The sequence below is a fragment of the Anticarsia gemmatalis genome, chromosome 2, assembly GCF_050436995.1.
Source record: "Anticarsia gemmatalis isolate Benzon Research Colony breed Stoneville strain chromosome 2, ilAntGemm2 primary, whole genome shotgun sequence".
Lineage (NCBI taxonomy): Eukaryota > Metazoa > Arthropoda > Insecta > Lepidoptera > Erebidae > Anticarsia > Anticarsia gemmatalis.
In genome coordinates this window covers 10,152,311-10,170,978 of record NC_134746.1, presented here as the reverse complement: position 1 = coordinate 10,170,978, position 18,668 = coordinate 10,152,311, and the positions used below count along the sequence as shown (strand labels likewise).

The 18,668-nt window shown below is 36.3% G+C and overlaps 1 protein-coding gene across 1 annotated transcript in view; it reads right to left on the bottom strand.

The window, feature by feature from the left end:
- Positions 1-17,668, bottom strand: part of Hr4 (nuclear hormone receptor 4) — a 96,529-nt gene extending 78,861 nt beyond the window's left edge. The window contains exons 1-2 of the mRNA XM_076131731.1: positions 17,406-17,668; positions 16,296-16,382 (exon numbers count right to left, since the gene is read on the bottom strand). The gene's annotated coding sequence lies outside the window, so the exon portion shown is untranslated. The remainder of the gene's footprint in view (positions 1-16,295; positions 16,383-17,405) is intronic.
- Positions 17,669-18,668: the final 1,000 nt, after the last annotated feature.

Sequence of the window (18,668 nt, the reverse complement as noted above, 5' to 3'; positions counted from 1 at the left end):
TTGATACTGGATAACTTATGCTCAGTTCATATCTGTAGATGCTTACAATGGGTTACAAACTTATTGCTAAATTGTTTTGGTTACTCTACTTTTTTAACATTCGCGTTGCTTTTCTAATTTTGAGGGAAATTAACAACTGCATGCAGATTTTTGGTTGCTAACGAAGATGTTATGTTTAATCATAGTTGTAATGTTTTTATCACGCTTGCATGGAAAGATACACTAATGATGTAGTAAGAGAGATAAGAGACAGTTATAGTGACGCAGTGATTTCAGATGAAACGCATTCCCTGAGTTCATGTCCGATTAACATAAGACAATCTTTATCTTAACGGAAATTAATAGAAATGTAACATTTATACAACGATGAAGAACCTCATACTAAGTAAACTAATCTCAATATTAAGTTATTAAGTGTAATACTCTGTGAGGATTGTTTAAGGAAAATCCTTAATCCATTTTTATTTTTGCGCTCGGTCTTAGGAAATACAGCTTCTATGCAAACCATACTTTACAAACAACTTGAGTTAAAAAAATTATAGATACCAAACGTACTTCGATGTATAAGGTAAATTACCATTAAACATCACTTGTTGGAACGTACAAACAAAACGTTTTTAAGGCTTTTAACGGTAGTTTTTATTTATAATAAATGCACATATTCATGAATATGTTTGAAGGAGCGTTGTGCGTTGTATCGTGCGCCTGGGCCGCCGCTGCTTGTCATGTAAACATCTGAGTCGTTAGCGCGAGGTAAATTATAGGCTCCCTTCCTAAGGACACCAGTAACCCGTTCAAATGATTTGTGGGGACCAGATGACAGCTGTTCGGTTCTAATACCATTTCATTATAAGTTGCAAATGTTCATTAACCGTAAAGAGTACGTTTCGACTAGCTACTACATACTTAGTTACTTCTTGATAAACAAAAAAGTGAAAATGCGACAAGTTTCTTTTATTTTGGCATACGCATAAGTTAGTCATGTGCTAGAGGCGATAATTTGTTTTGTATTAAGTTGCGTTTTATCTCTCCGAAAGGATACTTAGCTCTTATTCAAAGGCGAAAGCTAATAATTGAACTGCATCCAGGGATCATACATCCAATCAAGACTGACAGCAGCAACATAACGGAATTAATAATCTCTAACAAAGATTTGGTTCGTAAGTGGAGGTAATAAAATCCAATCAATCTGATTCCAAGGGCGCTGGACAATGGCCGTCTCAATTGCATTCAGTTGCATTCGCACAGATGCTCGGTGTTTATGGTTTCGTAACAGCGATGCGCGATGGTTGGCATGCGTGAGTCATGGCCGGCCAAGTTCAGTGTCGCCCGGCCGAACTTGAACCCGTTGACGGCTACACAATTACTACACTACAAGATATAGAACATACTGTAATATAAAGCTATTTATAGCGAGCTGCGAAAACGATGTTATGGTACAAGGTGTGAATGAGAAGTAAGGAACTTCACCAAGGACGATACTCGAATCGTACCAGTTTTCATGGTAGCAAATATGGAGTATTTTCGATTTACAAGTATCAAAATGAAGTTGAATCATTTGAGAAAGGTATTTTCCTCATTCAAACAACGCCAGTCGACGAGTGAAGCCAATGACCTCAATACCAGTCACCAAAAGGCCATGGACTTGGATTTCGGAAATGTGTCCTTCCTGTAACATGATGATACAGGAAAATAAACAGATTTTGGAATTATGAAACAAATAATTGTGAAATACATCGCTGGTGATAGCTGGTGGTGTAGCACGAGCCTACGTATGTTATTGATAAGGTTGGTAAACACGAGGTCCACAATGGGCACTGTGTGCACAGTATACGTGACAATGACTCTAGGGCCCGTCTCCAGATACCGGCGGTATCGTTACACATGCGCCGATAACCGTCCAATCACACCGTTGTTTACACGACCATGTGAAAATATTAACACTACGCATATCAATGTTACGTGTAAAATATTCTTCGCAATTAATTGACCGTGATGTTGGCAATGCTTTGTTTACATTTCTGTTTGTTCAGTCGTTTGCTTTGTAGTATGTGGTTTTTAGTTCTTAGTAATATGACCGCTTATTACGTTACTTTATAGACTGTAGTTCGATATCAACTACGCATTAGTGAAATAGAGAAGTGTTACATAATCCACAAATTAATAAATGTGTGTAAGCGTTTTTCGATTGACATAGATATCAAATATCACCAAAATCATTGTTAGTGCATTTTTTTTTATTGCGCCCCGATAATACTGTATTTAGGCATTTGCTGTATAAGTTAAAGCAATAAAATGGTTTAAACTTTCAAACTATAGCCAAATTTTCGCACAGGAAACGAATAGATTTGTATAAATATTCAAATTATTATACTTTATCAGAGTTGTGTAAAGTACATTTATATTACGTATTGCAGGAATGTGTAATGTATAATGAGTGTCAACACGAGGAAGCGTCACGTAAAGAATGTCCGTGAACTCGGTGTCTTGACTTCAAGATCAACCGCTGAGGCATTGTGCGATTAATGTACTTGAGTACACGTCATACTGTCCTACACGTATTTACATCAAGTGTGAAAACCGTAATGAATGGGTTTATTGATAGATCGGTTCATTAGTCCCGAGTCCTGGAACTTATTACTCGCTTGTACTCCCACGCGTTACCCGAACACATTCGGAGCGGAACTGTGTCCAAATTGTCGTAGTTTAATATATATTTTTGCTATAATAAAGGAAAAATACTATAAATAAAATGTAGAGTATTTGCGACACGTGTTTGAACGTTGGCGAACACGACTTCAAGTCATTGACATTTGCGATATCCCATTGAATTTTATCAACATTTTTGAATAAAGTAACGTTTGGAGATTAGAAAAAAAGTAAGTAGGTACTAAACTGTGAAACGAAATATTTACTTGAATTGGGAGACATTTTGTGATTATATATATACGACAGGGGATTCGAACAATATTAGAATATGAATTTCACCTTCAACATATGAAAACGACAGTCAGACCTTCATCAATTTCCAACGAGCGAGAGACACTAGAACATTTTCTTATAAGAATATTTGATCGTATACTTCAAGAATAAACACATAATACATATAAAAAGGAAAATAAGTACTTACTGTTTTCACATTGTTGTAAACAATCGAAGCTATCGGGTCAAAGACATAGCATTTAAATTCTATAACTGGAAATTAATTGTCTTTGTTGCTATTGTTTTAATTTATTTGTTTAATGAGTAAGCACACGGTGAATGTATCGGTAGTCGCGAGGCAATGACCTCGCATTATTAGGAAAAGAATTTAGGATACGTACCGAATGCCATGCTGCGTGACGTCACTTTCAATGTCAGCGTCATTTCACGGCATGACGAACGTTACCGGCGAACTGTGTATTCCCACTTTATGTTCTAGATTATATTGGTGAAAATGCGGCGTCAGTAGCGAAAATAGATGGGATTTTTTTTCTTCATTAAATTTACAACGCATTTGTAGATATCTCTACCTCAGTTAGTTCAGTATAATAAATGAATCAGTAATCATGATTACGCATCATAAAGATATTCTAGTCCTTTGTACGTAAACGATGATTAATAAATAATGCAGTAAAATAAACAAGTAATAATTTTACAACGTGCTGTACCCTTCAAAACATGACATTGAAACGAACACAGAAACACTTTGGAACCCCAATTTTATCTATGTTAATACTCGTAACGTTAGAAGATTACGCGAAACGAGTTCTAAATACAAACCGCACTGAATTTAAAACATAATGCGATAAACAAATTAGAAATGATTACCTGGTGTAGATCTCGTAATACTTCAATCACTAATAGCGCAATAGACCGAATTAATGAGCGGGATCTCGGTGTGGAGAAGTACAATAAATAAACGCACACGATAATATTCGGAGTTCACTTGCGGCCGTTCGCGGGGCAACGACCGTCCTTAGCACAGCTGCGCGGAGCTCACAGACGTATATCTGTCTCGCTCCCGCGGAAATTGCGCGCTACCGTACCGATTTCCATAATATTCAAATCAATTAAACACATCGGAATCGGTTGGGAACGAATTTTTTGAGCTGCATCCGTAAATTCCGTAATGTTTATGAATGATTTATTTATGAGTCAATACAATTACAACGGCTAATACACGCGCTTGAGTAGAGGAGTATAATGTTATACAATTTTATGAGGTATGATTTGTCAGTTTAGTGAAAAATTAGATGCGAGTAAGAGTCATAATATTTAAAACAAACTTCACGAAGTAGTTCAGCGTCGGTTTATCGCGCAGCTTGTAAAGTTTCGACGCCATTACGTAACATTAGATCGACAGGAAGGAAGCCCTGGATATTTTGGGGTTTATTGTAATGTTACTAGAATGAAATGATATAGTGTTTAAAGTATTTCCTCATAAGTCTGTGCTCATATCTAATTATATCCTGTGCCAAATTAATTTTGTCGTTTCAGGAAACTAGAGCACTCTATACAACTTGCTTCTAATTAGGTACTGTACAGTTATCACAACAACGGTAAATTTTATATTAAGATGTTGTTATTAATTATTTACATCCTTGTAGGCCTATTGTCTCATCGACCACCACAGGCTAGAAGCATGTAGCAATAATAGTTTACCTCAATATGTGTCTCAAGATTAAATAGTTATATAAAGACGGGATCAAGTTCAATTTTCACTCTAGGTTTCGAGAACACGAAAAAATTCAAAGTCATCAGGCATCTACAATGAATCAGCAATCTTGTTAATGATTGCTACATTAAATATATCTACGCAAGTATTAAAAGAAAATCGTAGTAGCATTGCCAACGACCCGATTCGGGACAGCCCACTCTTTTAGGATGAAGTAATAAATAGCTTGAAGAACGGGAAATAATGGGAGTAGTGGAAGTGTGAACGCACCTGGCGAGCCGTTGACCCCGCGGCCGGCGATCCCGTGACGTCACCGTCTCGGGACCGTCTACCCTCGGTCCTCACGTGTCACCGCACTACGTCCGTACATGTGATGATGTATCTGATCGTATGCAGTGCTCACTGCTGACGGCTGACCCCGCGCGGAGTGCAAGAAACTCCGGTTACGTAATTCGGCGTGTTGCTTAGGCCAAATTCTGTACGACGTTGTTCATCTCGTGATTTGTAAAGGACTCTACAAGGATTTTCGCTTAAGTGTATTGTTTTGTGTTTGAATGAACTTCGTTATACAAAACAAATTTCGTGGCGTAAAACCACTTCAGAAGAATAATATATAGATTTTAGGGAAGTATCAGGGAATCATCAAAGGCATTCGATCATTAGACTGAATATAAACAGCAAACATTCATAAACTCAACTACGCGACAAGGATACCTTGACAACGACAATTTGATCACCAGTAAATTAAACGAGGAGACGTCACACCAGGTACAATCTATCTGCTGCTAACTGCGATGGGCATTTTGTTCAGAAATTTTCCGATATATTTGTTACACCTGCCGCAATCATCAATACAGCTGCCGAGCGACGTGATTAATCAAACCTACACACTGAGACACCACATTCAGCACTGCAGTTAACGCTAAATGCATTCAGCGATTTCATTGGAAGGGCATACAAACTTTCTTTATTACTTTGTATGACAGTAATGCATGTCTCGATGTATTTCGCGACACGTAATGCATTTCTAAGTAACAAATGTTTGACGGTAAGCTGGTGATCTGAGCGTTGAGGTCGCCGCGTTCTTCTGATGAATACGGAACGTAACGAGCTTAGGCAAGGATGTGGGTGAGCACTTGTTTCTAAATGTAAAACATTGTGTGCGTTAACATGCTGACTTTCTTACATGATGGAGATCCAAGTAGAACTTAATTAAATACAACTTATTAGGCTTTTAAACCTGTAAGTTGCCGATACCAAAATTTATTCTAAATGACAAACAGATATCTGGTTTAATACGATTATATCACCAGCTATATAAAAATGTCATCTTAATGAAAAATGAGAGTGTGCTTCATAATATGCTTTGATCTGTTCTACGAAAACAAATAACAGCATCACGAGATGCTAAAATCTTCTGTCGTATCACTCTACTCATGCGCAGACTAACGCAATGGGTGACCAGGCTTGTAAAAGTCTCATTAAACAGTTCTACGTATAAGTCTATCAGCTCATAACTTGTCAGTACATCGGATAGTTTAATCGGCAGATCCTTTGATCGTCATCGTCAATATACTGAGTTATAATGTTCAAATGACTACCTTCGAGACGTCGGCACAGTTTACGAGCAGCAAGTTGCAACATTGTCTTTACTATTTACAGCACATGTATTTTATAAGATAAAATATTTGTCGCTCCATAATTTTGCTTCAAAAACGACATCGAAATTTCAATATTTTCTAGATAATTGACAAATGATGAGATATGGCTACTTTTAACAGTTAAAAAAATGTATTTTGACGGCAATATCGTTACAGTGCAGTGGTTACATATTATTATTATGTTGCGGTAGCCATTGTGGCTCTTAATTAGGTGGCATTTCGAAAATATACAAAACTTGGAAACAATCGCACGGAATTAAATTTTAATTTTTAATGACTCTACTTATATTAAGTATGCAATAAATAGTTGGTCATGTATCTATTATTAGGCAAGTGTAGCTTTTATTGTCAAAACTTTAAGACAAACATTAATTTGACCACCATAACTTTCAAGAAACAAACAAATTTATGCTGCATCATGTAGAATTGTGGATAACACAAAAGTCAGTAAAATATTCTTACATAAATCTATACGAGAAATTATGTATACCTTTTAGTTTAACACCGCTTATTTATTTACAACATTAATTCGCGTTATGACTGCTATTTTCCAATAAGTCTACATGCATCTAGTTATATCATTCGATTACTTCACAGACACTCGAGTGTCTATTTAAATGACGACGCGGCTTGTATAAAGAACATTAGAAATTTCCCAGTGAAAGTCGATACTTGTAGTGCAAGAGAATACATATAGGGAAGTAATAAATTAATATATATATAATGCTATCAGAGAAGGCAAGAAACAAGCACACACCTTCAATTGTTAATTATTTAGATGCTCTTCCGTGTTGCGATTGTTATGCGCCATGCTATTATGATAGAAATAAATATAGATGAGATTGCGCCTTGATGATTTTAATAGAATATTATAGGATAAATGGAACACGTTTTATTATAAATATTTTATTTATTTTATATTAATATACTTTATAGAATCTTTCATTAGAATTCTGAATCTTTTACTAATGACCAGAATTAAAAACTTCACAAATGACATATGTAAATGTTGAATTTTTAAAATTTGCAGTTCATTTCCGGGTACATTCATCCGATTTCATCCAAACAAAGGTGAAAACAGGCACGCTTATTTAGCATAACGATAATAAAAGATTACAATCACAAACATAATGCAGACATTAGATAGCGAGGATTTCCTTCAGCGAAATAATTCGCAGTAAACATTCAAAGTGCAGTTGAGAGAAAGTGCAGGCAAATGCGGAAGCGAGGTGCAAGCGGCCGCCGCTCACACCGCCGCCGCCCGCGCCGCCTTCTGCCACCAACTATACCGCCTTGTGCCTATCGATTCAAGATCTGCGATTTGTGTGTATTTCCAACGGCATAATTGGTTAATTAATTAACTTAAATTATTGGTTACGTGTCCGGTGTTAATGGAAGGAATGTTCACTTTATAGGTGAAACTTTGACACTGTAAAAGTTTATTGTAGCGCAATTTCAATATAATTTCCGTTTATATTTCGGTTATTTTAAACTTAAATAATGGTCATGAATAAGTGAATTACGTGTATTTTCTTTAAGCACGTGTATTAAAGTAAAATTATGGTAATTTAGTTAAACAATACAGTATAACATACAGCTAAGTATGATAGTTAGTTTCCGGCTCGGTGAGAGCGCGTGACGGCCAACGAAAGTAAAACTCTTGATGATGAGCGCGACGAGGCTACGCCGACACTTGTAATTAGCCTAATTCACATGATGTATTGGTTACAACACTCTTACAAACATTTGCCACCAACATTGGAGGCCGGGACAAGCTAATTTAATAAATGACTTTAAGCACTAGCGAGATGGCCACGAACGTTTTAGTTGAACCAAGTTCAACTTTTAAAGTTTTCAGAGTAATAAACGGTTTTCCGTTTTCTTTCAAACTTCAAGTCACCGGAAATTTTCGAAACTTGTCAGCCTCAACTTTATAGCGACAAATATTTTTGTTGCAGACAAAGTTTTTAGTTAGATAAAATTATATATCAGTCTCTTGCTCTATAAGGTTCCATTAAAAATAAACCTATTACGAAATACACATTAGCGATTTGAGGCTGCGACTTAAAGTTAATCATCTATAATAATAGCACATCGATTACACACCTACGTTCACATTAGACTCATAATAGCGTTTTTGATCGTAGACTAATAAATGAGTGTTGAGCAACGCGGTGACTAATATAGCTATCACAGTACTCATCGGTAGATGTTGCAACGCGGCGTGGTGCAGCGACGCGAAATGCAGTTACGTATAGTAAACTAAACGCTTCCGCGTGCGAGCAGGAAGCTCCGAACACTTTCCCTTTTGCCCGCGCGCAGCAGCCGACCACTCTATGCATCACTATAATCCCACCAAACCGAGAAACATCTAACGGCCTACCACCACTACCAGCGCTACGACCTCCCTAACTTGGTCGTTTCATAATGCAGTTAACCAACAAATGAGGTTAAGTGTTCGCTGCTTTGTGATGCGTGGCAGCTGCTAAGCATTTGAATTAAGGTATCTCATCGAACCTAAGGTTGTGATCAGACATGTGGAAAATTGACAATTAAACCAGCTCCACTTCCTATAGGTTCATTGACCATTGTTAGCGATGCCATTGTTACTCGGCGAAATATCAAATGTTGCGTTTTTAAATGACAATACACTGACGGTCCAGCTTTCTAATACGATTGATCAGGATCAGGATATTATTTTGCATTAAAGTAAATCCAGTTATGATTTCACCCCTTCCGCTTATTGTGGTGATTCTATAAATAATTCATGATAAAATAACCGGTTATGAATCGATGTATGAATGTCGTGTTCGTCGTTAAAGTCACGAAAGAATAAGTAGTAAAATTGGCCATTCCTGTTTTGGGAACAGGTTCCGAAAGAGTTTTCTAAAAGTTGAACCCGAATTGGCGTACCATTAGCGTGGCAGAGCCAGGCTGACATAACACAGACGACGAGGCGCCTTCGGTTGACCTATATACCACTCGCGGACATTGACCCCATCGCAGACTCGTGCGGTTGGCCGAATCGCAATGGGGTGGCTGACGAAATCTTTCTCGGAGCTCCAAATTTTGAGTTAAAAATGAGCTTTATATGCGCAGGTGTGAATAGCTGCAATGACGTCTGCAAATAAATTGCTACCCTCGTAAAGAATGTACATTCGATTCTCATTAGCGACATTATAACGTAAACTAACTTATCTTTGATCTAAACAGCGATGCTATTACGATAGATTTAGGAGGACTTGTAATTTCCCCGAATAATTTGAAAGAAGCCTAGCAAGAAAAAATATCGGAATAATAAAAACAACAGCAGGGCGGCAGCGATCGAACAGAGTGCAGAGTTCACGATCGGGCGGCGACCTCCTGAAAGTGGGGCGGGCCTAGTCTGGAGGCTTGCGGAACGCCATCATTTCCACAATAAATCCGTACTGTCTCCGACGAACCACCGGGAGATTGCTCCGACACTCCATTCAGTTCCGATTAAGTAATATTACGAAACAAGCCGATGGCTAATAATAAAAGTGCGTTATTTTATGTAATACTCTGTAAACAATATTATCTTGTCTCTTATTGAACTAGAATATTGCTATTTCGGTTTGTATTTTAAAAGGAACAAATGGTTATGGCATAGTGACTTTTATACAGAGTTAAAAGTAACGCAGTAATATTTGTTTGCCTCTTTTTAATTCGTTTTTTACGTAGGTACGTTGTTTTAAAAAACAAATCCATTTAATTTTCAGAGATGCCGCCCTAACATTTTGAGGACGTAGAACTGATTTCATGAACTCTCGTCATTGGGTTTCATTTAGAGCAAATAAGGATCAACCGGCTTAAATGATGCTTGCTCTCCGTCCGCCCTAGAGGCAAAAGCGCTTTGTTAAATGGAACACAGTACGTACAAACGTTTGCGTATCAGTAAAGTAAAATTATTGCATTTATTGCCCAGATGTGGGACATGAAAAGCGTAAATTAATAGTCGTATAATATGTGCTACAGTAATAAATCGATAAGGTGCAGAAACAATGCCTTGAAATGAGGCCGTGTTAGACCTTAAGAACAGCGTCGAAGGAAATCATTAACCTAGTATTTCTCCGACCATTTCTTATATGTAAATACACGTTTTCTTCTGGGAATCTGTTACGGAATTGCCCGGTGGCATTTAGAAATAACATGATGAGTTAAGTGATCACACTTCGAGTGCCTGGAAACTGCGACGCAAATTAATTTTCTTAAAAGTATTTAACAGGCACCTAAACGTATAGTCTGCCTTTGTAGCTTTTGATACCTTACTTATTTAGTTTCAAATAAAATTTAGTAAATACAAATTAAATGTTGTATAAGTGGCTTTGATAAAAAAACTTTATGAATATTTTACAGACATGTTAGAGTTGCCTACGCACGGCATTAACTTCGTAGTGGGTGTTCTGGAAAGTAGGTGTAAGAATACAGAAATATTGTTCACTACAGTAAATTCATAGTCTTATTTTGATAGATATTATTAAATACTAGCTTATTACATGGCATAACATTTTATTGTTGTCGGCCTACGTTTCTGATAATATAAGCTGTTGTTTTGTATAAGCATTGAAATTATAACTTACGAGATTATGTAGAAAGTTCAGTATTTTAATGGCTGAACATGAAAAATACATAATTTCCGAACGATCGTACACGAGTAGTATTTAGAAGCGCGGGGAGCGTTGCTAATCTAACTGACCTATATAATGTGGCCGGTGAAAGACCTCGTAAACTACTGCCGTCAGTGCATTATTCCTGCAACAATGCACCGGGTAAGCACACGCCATTTTAAGTTCTAACTCTGTCGCCAATAGATCTATTATCCCTTAAACGTCACGCACAGAATGCGTTGTGCGTGTATATGCTGGGTAATAGTTTCGCAGAATAATTTTGTTTAGAACACATTCATAGTTTCAACTAATATCTAAAATTGAGAACGTGCTGCGAACATAACACGTTTTTAAATAGCGTCGTGTTTCCACGCTGCGCTGAGCGCGAAAGGGAAATAGTGCGGTGCGTATTATAGAGAGATACAATCGAGAGAAACCGCGTTATTTAGTAGTATTCGCCGATCAGATAGAAAGCCTATTATGTGGTTCATTATTCTAGGCTTTAACTCTTATATGTTATGGGTGGACATGTACCTTTGCAACAGTAACACAGGTTGGCCTTATTCGAAACTTTGTGAAAAGCCGTAAGGAGTGCGAGGGAAATCAGTTCAACGATATTGTTTTATATTGTTGCATGTAAATGAGCTTTGTAATGTAATACAGCAATGAGAGTGCACTTTGTTCGAAATAGAGGGTTTACCGTCATTAAAAAACTAAGTAGAGAGTTGCTTTGTAAACTTCAGTGACTTTGTTGACGAGTGGTTATGTTTGTTGCATTGATCAAGGAGAATAAATAAGTTAATTAATTGAATTATTTACCGCTTGTGATACTTAATAATTAAAGTATTAATTAAAACTCTCAGTTGAGCTCAAAACAAACAGTTAACTCCACCGCTAATTATTATCTCATCGCGTTGAGGCTTTGCATTGAAAATATAATAATATGTCAACTATTTATTTTTGGTTATGACATCGCGAGCTTTTATGAAATGCTTAAACATCAAAAAAGCCAAACACAGTTTGTCAGCAAAAGAATTACGTGATTTTTCGTATGATTCTTATGCTTATATTTCTAAATTAGTATTCAGCAAAGGTTTGCGTAGATCTTACTTTCTGTTAAGAAAACTGCGTGTTGCTAACTAGAGCTCGATCGTGGACTGACACTGACTGACAATTTTAGGTTATAAAGGCAGGTTAGGTGAAATACACGCGAGCTGATATTTGCTAATTACGTACCATGTTTTACAAATTAACATATCGGTTTAAGCGAATAATTGGATTTAGTTAGGTAATGTTTCTAAGAAGTTTGTGATCCGTTCTTATTAAGAGTTATGACTGTTTTGTTACAGTAATAAAGTGTCATACAAATGAAAGACGACTTAAAATGTATCCATAAAAAGACGTCCCTTGCAGTACAGATACAAATTTCAATTCGGTTAGAAACACGAAATATCAGCTAACAAGGTTGTTGTACTCGAGACACATAAATACTATGAGAGAGATACTTTAATTGGTTCAATATATTTAATAGTAAAAAAAGTGTATTTATCATATCAGAATTTGTGTTCTTTAGTTTGTATGCTCAGTTTGTTTTATAAAAACAGTTTAGCTTTGTATACGGATTTTTAATTAAGTATCAATATTGGTACAGTTGCAGGTATTGGAAAGTGCTTTTTAACTTTTCGCAGTAACCCGTAAAAGAATAAAATGCAACATAAATCTCTGGGTTCAGTGTAAAATTCCCGCTACACCGCTTAAAATAATCCTCAATTTGCGTTTGAAAAATATTCCCGAAATAATATAAAATGCAGAAAATAGGGTTTATTTGAATATTTTGAAAAGAATTTAAAAATACGTTCAAAATTAACAACAATAGAAGTAATATCTAATGGCATTAGACAATGACATTAAAAACAGTTTCCATATTACTTGTATCACAAATAAATTGTAGGAAAATTAAGCTTGTAGGAAACTTTTTTACAGGTTAAAGTCCGTTACTTTTCACTTCGAAATTTCGACGGGTTTCTATAAGGTATAGACTATAGAGTGTAAAGCTGGCGTTGGCAGGTGCTTCAGTGGTTATCGTGATAACATCTTGACACCGACGGATGTTAATACTCGTCGCCTTTTATGACATGCACAGGAAACATTGCGCTAGTTTTTCTGCATACACTATTGCATGGGTGACGATAGTGTGTTGAAATTTTTGTACATCAATCAGGTTTTTCAAAATATAAAAAAATACTTCAAAAATACGACGACTTCTACAAAAAAAAAATGATTTGCTTTAAAATTCTTTTTTTCAAACAAACCCTTAAAAATCCTATTATTGACATTTGCTGTCTACTGATTGAATTGAAACCTCCTATTTCCTATGTTTTTGAAGTCGCCTAAAAACAGATAAGTTCATTGACAATCCCCAATTTAAAAGACAAAGTCAAATTCTTTCGGGGTAGATTTTCACCTGAAGTTTACAAAAGTGATTTCGACAACGCAGTCTTAAAGATACTTAATAGTGACGCTCATAGTCATAATAGAAAAAATAGCTATTACTCTTAAAAAGACAACACCCGCATTAGAGCACATCACATTTGACCTTACAATCACACAAATCATGAACTCTACGAGATTTAAACTATAAATGACATTAAGCCTACGCGCTACACGTGCTACTCAGTGGATGTAGGGATTACGTATCTGGTTAAAGAGTTCTTCGAAAGCTCATGTTTTCCTCTTTGGATTAAAGTGATAAAGTTAATCTTTCTTTTGATTTTTTGGTTTGCTTTACAATATTGCTAAATCAAAATCAATGAATTTTATTTAACTCTTTACAATTTAAATTACATTATAAAAAGTGTTATTTATAATCTTGTAAGTATAGAGTCGTATGTATGTAATAAACAGTATATCAAACATTTTACATAAAGACTCGTCTTTACAGCAAAGACCAGAGAAGGCCATTTGGTGGCCCTTACAAACTTTCCTTGCTTCATTCAAATCCATACAACTTGTCTACGGGACCGTCAGTTACGAATACTACGCAGAATACTATAGAATCATATTAATTTATAAAGAAAAAGCTGTCAAATCTATCCACGGACCGTGTCAAGCCAGGTTCAAGCTAAAGATCTGGCAAACAGCAGTTTGCAATAAAGTTATTCAGTAATAATGATCTACCAAGCGTTTGAGCACAGATAAACCTTTTACGCATTTATTTATTCATACACATGCAACTTTGCCAATACTACGACCAATTTGCAGCGTACCGATATTAATCCCCAGGGAGATTAACCGACGTTCGGATTAACTCCGACGTGTCTGTGTGAAATATGATGAAATTGACATGATAACTTGTGATAATCTGATGAATGCAAATAAAATGTACCCGTAACAAACGCTGTCTATTAATAGACTATGTTTTAATTATAAACCAGCTAATCCAGGTGGTTTATATTACTAATCTAGCCGATCTATTTGGTTCCGCTCTCAAGTAAATTGATTTTGGTTTTTCCTTATTACCTTACCGTAACACTTTTTATGGACTTTCAAAGATATTTAAAACGAAATATAGACTAATTTGTCCAGCACTTTTCAAGATTCTGTGACACTAATGAACCTAGGTGTATCGATTTCTGACACATGGCTTAAGTGAACAGGAATTTGAAACTGAAGAGTAATAACAGGAGTTATATTATGATATCCCATATAGATTAGATAGAAATTACCTCGTCTTTGTCAAGTTAAGCTTTACATTTATGCTCAAAAGAAGATTTTAAAATATACTCTCAATAAAAAATTTAAATAACTATTTCATCGGTTTACTGCGATATTATAACCGTTTATGATATGATATGAGGTTTATTTGAACTATTTTAAACTGACCACATTTTTATTAATTAACTGAGTTACGGAATTTAATACAGTGACCACAATAAATGTAATATGTACCTAATTATGAAAATTACAGTAAAGTTTGTAGTATTTAGTAATCTGCATAATAATAACGATATTAATTCACAAGAATAAAAAGAAAGACGTCGCTTCGTGGCCAAATACAAATTTCAGAAATGGTGACATGAGAAAATCTAATTTTAATCCTTTTATAAAATAAAAGATTTCACCTACCCACAAAACTGCATACATAAAATTACGCCTTTTTCATATACGGTAGGCATGATACAATAAATGATTACCTATAAATTAATATCTAATTAAGTGAATACTACAGATCTACGCAAACTTTGATCTTGTATATAAATCAAAATTATGTAAAATCTATTATATTTCGTAATAATTATGGTACATAAAATTTAAACCGCAAAGTATTTGTAATATTCGCGTAATAATAATATACTTGTTTTAATACAAATTCTATACTGTGTTCGCAATGTTGGTACATTAAGTAAACCAGATAATTATTTCGTTAAGCTTGATTTAAATACATTATTGCATGTCTAAAGTTATATCAACTTGTGTTTGGGCCTTTTTCAGTGTCATATTATATCACTGCTGTGTCTGACTTTCTGTATGTTCACAATAAACTCAAAATCTGTTGAATGTATTTTCATGTGAATTTCAGTAATAGATAGAGTAATTCTCGTTTTCAGGTTAACCCGGTGTAAACCGGGCACCTCCGGGCGGACAGCTAGTTTTAAATAAATAAAGCAAATAATTATTACAAGAATTTTCGTAATAAATAGGAAACATAAATTCTTCATACGCCGTAGTTTATTTGCGTCTAATTGATCGTGAAAACGGGCGTTAAATATAGCACCTGTGATACACATAGTACGTATATATGTTGGGCGGCATCTCAACTCACGCGAGTGCTCGCGTTTTAAATATATTTTCGCATCAATTCGCCTGTCCCACGGAACGCGTGACCCGGCAGTACAATGTTTAGTATACTTGTATATACGCGAAATTTTGTTTACCGAGCAGGTACTTGAACTTGTATGAATACGTCACGATGACTTCATGAGACTATGTCTTATAGATAAGAGAATAAACGATGGCATAGCGCGTCACTACTATTTGTAAAGTCAGAGAAAAGCGTCGCATAGTTGCGTCATATTTATAATGTTTGTGATACGTTACGAAGGTGTTCAACTTCATTACGATTAATATTTTTCTTGTAAATAGTTTTCTTGCTGTTGATACATTTTAATACTTCCGTATTTTGTAGCTTAACTTAATTTATAATTGACATTTAACAATCGCCCTGCAAAATCATCTCGATATAGGAAAGCACCTTTGATATACGTGCATACATAGTTATAAGGAACGGGGCCGAGTGGACCGAACCAAGTGTAAAAGGGTTGGCAATAAAAAATTACAGCTAGTACTTACATTTTTATTCGTAGGCCGCGTGAGTATCCGTTCAGCCTTTCTCCCGCATCTCTGCAGGTACGGAGTGAAGGATCGACGATCTTACGGCTGTAGGCAAAATTTTCACATTAATTTTCATATAAAGGTTCCAACGAACGTGCTCTATATATTTTTTGTTTCATATTGTCATGATCTCTATAGACATAAATTCTATAAATTGCATAAGGCGGTGGCCGAAAAAATAAGAATGATTGATCACATATCTCATACTAATACTCAATGCACTATTTCTTTGATGTTCTAGAGTTCTATGGTTTAAAAATAATGACATTACCGTCTATAACTAGCCCGTTTGATAATATTATGTATTGTTCTAAAAATAAACTAAACTCAATATATATAAACATTGTTCTCACTAGATACTAGGCATATAATCCGGTACCGAATTGTCACACACAGGAAATGTGCTCCATTTACCGCATTTCATGTCCACGAAAACCGATACTCATGTAAAAACGGTTCTTAGTTTTGTCCTTAATTTAAGTGTGTGATGCACTTGATTCATAGAAGTTTTGATTAAAAGGGTAAAATGCAAAGACAGCAAATTAATTATCTTTTCTAACATAATACGCGGTAAGGTAGTTTGCAGCTAATTATGATTTATACGGCTCTAATTAAACAATGATTGTTTACTGTAACATGAAAGTATTAGTAATACAGTTGCCGGTATAATTTGTTGTATACAATGACGATGGTTAACCAAAATATAGTTAAGTATTAGTAGAAGTACTTGAAGAATTATTGAACTTATAACTAAATCTCGTAATAACCTGCGTATTTTCCGGGTCTATTAAATAATAAGTAATATAGTAGGGAGTCACTACGATTTTATGTGAACATCACAAGACTATGCATGTAAAACATCGTCGAAAAAAATACAGCAAATCTTGGTTGATCAGTTTAAATAGTTTTCTTAAACTTTATTCAGATCAATCACGGGGTTTCACTAAAAAAAAAAACTGCTCTCCGAAATTATTTTAACTGTACCTCCTTATTTAGTCCTCCAATATGTTTAAATTATATCTAATTAACAAACACAAAACTACTGTAATAAGTTAACAAAACTACGACCTGGAGTTTTCAGAGCAGTCGAGTCCTCTGCAGCATTCCCAAAAAGATCCTCAGTAACAAAAATCCTCGGTAGTAAGTCACTTTCCACTATCTTACACATAAACGGTCACAATCCACTGAAAGATAGATTCCACTAGTCTGAAAAACAGAAATATCACGTCACAAGTTCATACTAGACGTGCCATGCGTACCAGGGTAGCAGATAAACATAGGAGGTGTCGGCTACTCGGAACAATAGCAGCGCGGCGTGGAGCGGCGCAAGACGACACAGCAGCGAGCGCGCGGCGCGCCGGCAGAGCGGTGACTGACCGGCACACTGCCGCACCACCCCGCCTGGATCGTTCCTCCGGGACCCTTCCGCCGGGAATCAGACCCGCAACACACGAGCCAGCGACGCTCTGTGCTCGCGACCCCCGCGCACATGTGCGAACACCACTGTCTTTGTGCTTCATTGTCTCAACAGGTTTATGCAATATCGTCTGGATCACGCTACGGCTTCGACCACTTCACTCCGTAATTTCGCCTCACTACGGTTTGGCACTGTGATTAAAATTCTCAGCATGTAAACTGCAATTTGAGTGTATGAAAGTATGCGGATGTATAATACTCTTCATCTGTCCGAATCTTGCGGACAATACGGGGTCGTTGACATCGGTTCATTTGTTTTTCTTATATTATCGATAAAATCATCGACTGTGCCGTTTGTTTTTGTATATTGTTTTACATTTTATAAGCAGCGTTATCTATAGCCTATCGGACCTCCCTCGATCTGGTAATAGGATACCTGTAAAAAAGTGCAGTAGTAAGCGATGACAGGGTTGCACTCGTATTATATGCACGGAGCGCGGTGTATCAAGTTTCGCCCGTCATTCTAAACAGTGATGCGAGTGTTACAGCAAGTGTAAGCGGTTCTATAATGGTCTCCAATGGTCTCGGTAAAGAGTGAAAGTGGTCGCGGTCTAGGCGAGCGCACCTCGCGGGGGCAATACAACGGCGCGCCCTGCAAGACCTTGAGCGAACTGTTAGCTAGTGAACGAAAACACGCGGACATTTGTGACTGATAGTTGATACTAACACATTTTGGGATACCGTTATACTGTTTGCTTGAATTAAACTGACACCGTAGCACGTGTCTATGAGGGTGAGATAGCGCCCTAAATTCATTGACCCTGTAGTGGGCAAAACTTGGTTTGATAAAGGTTAGGTTAGACATGTGTGACGTCGCAAATCCGTTTCGTGAGTAGAGTTTAGCTGAGATTTCAG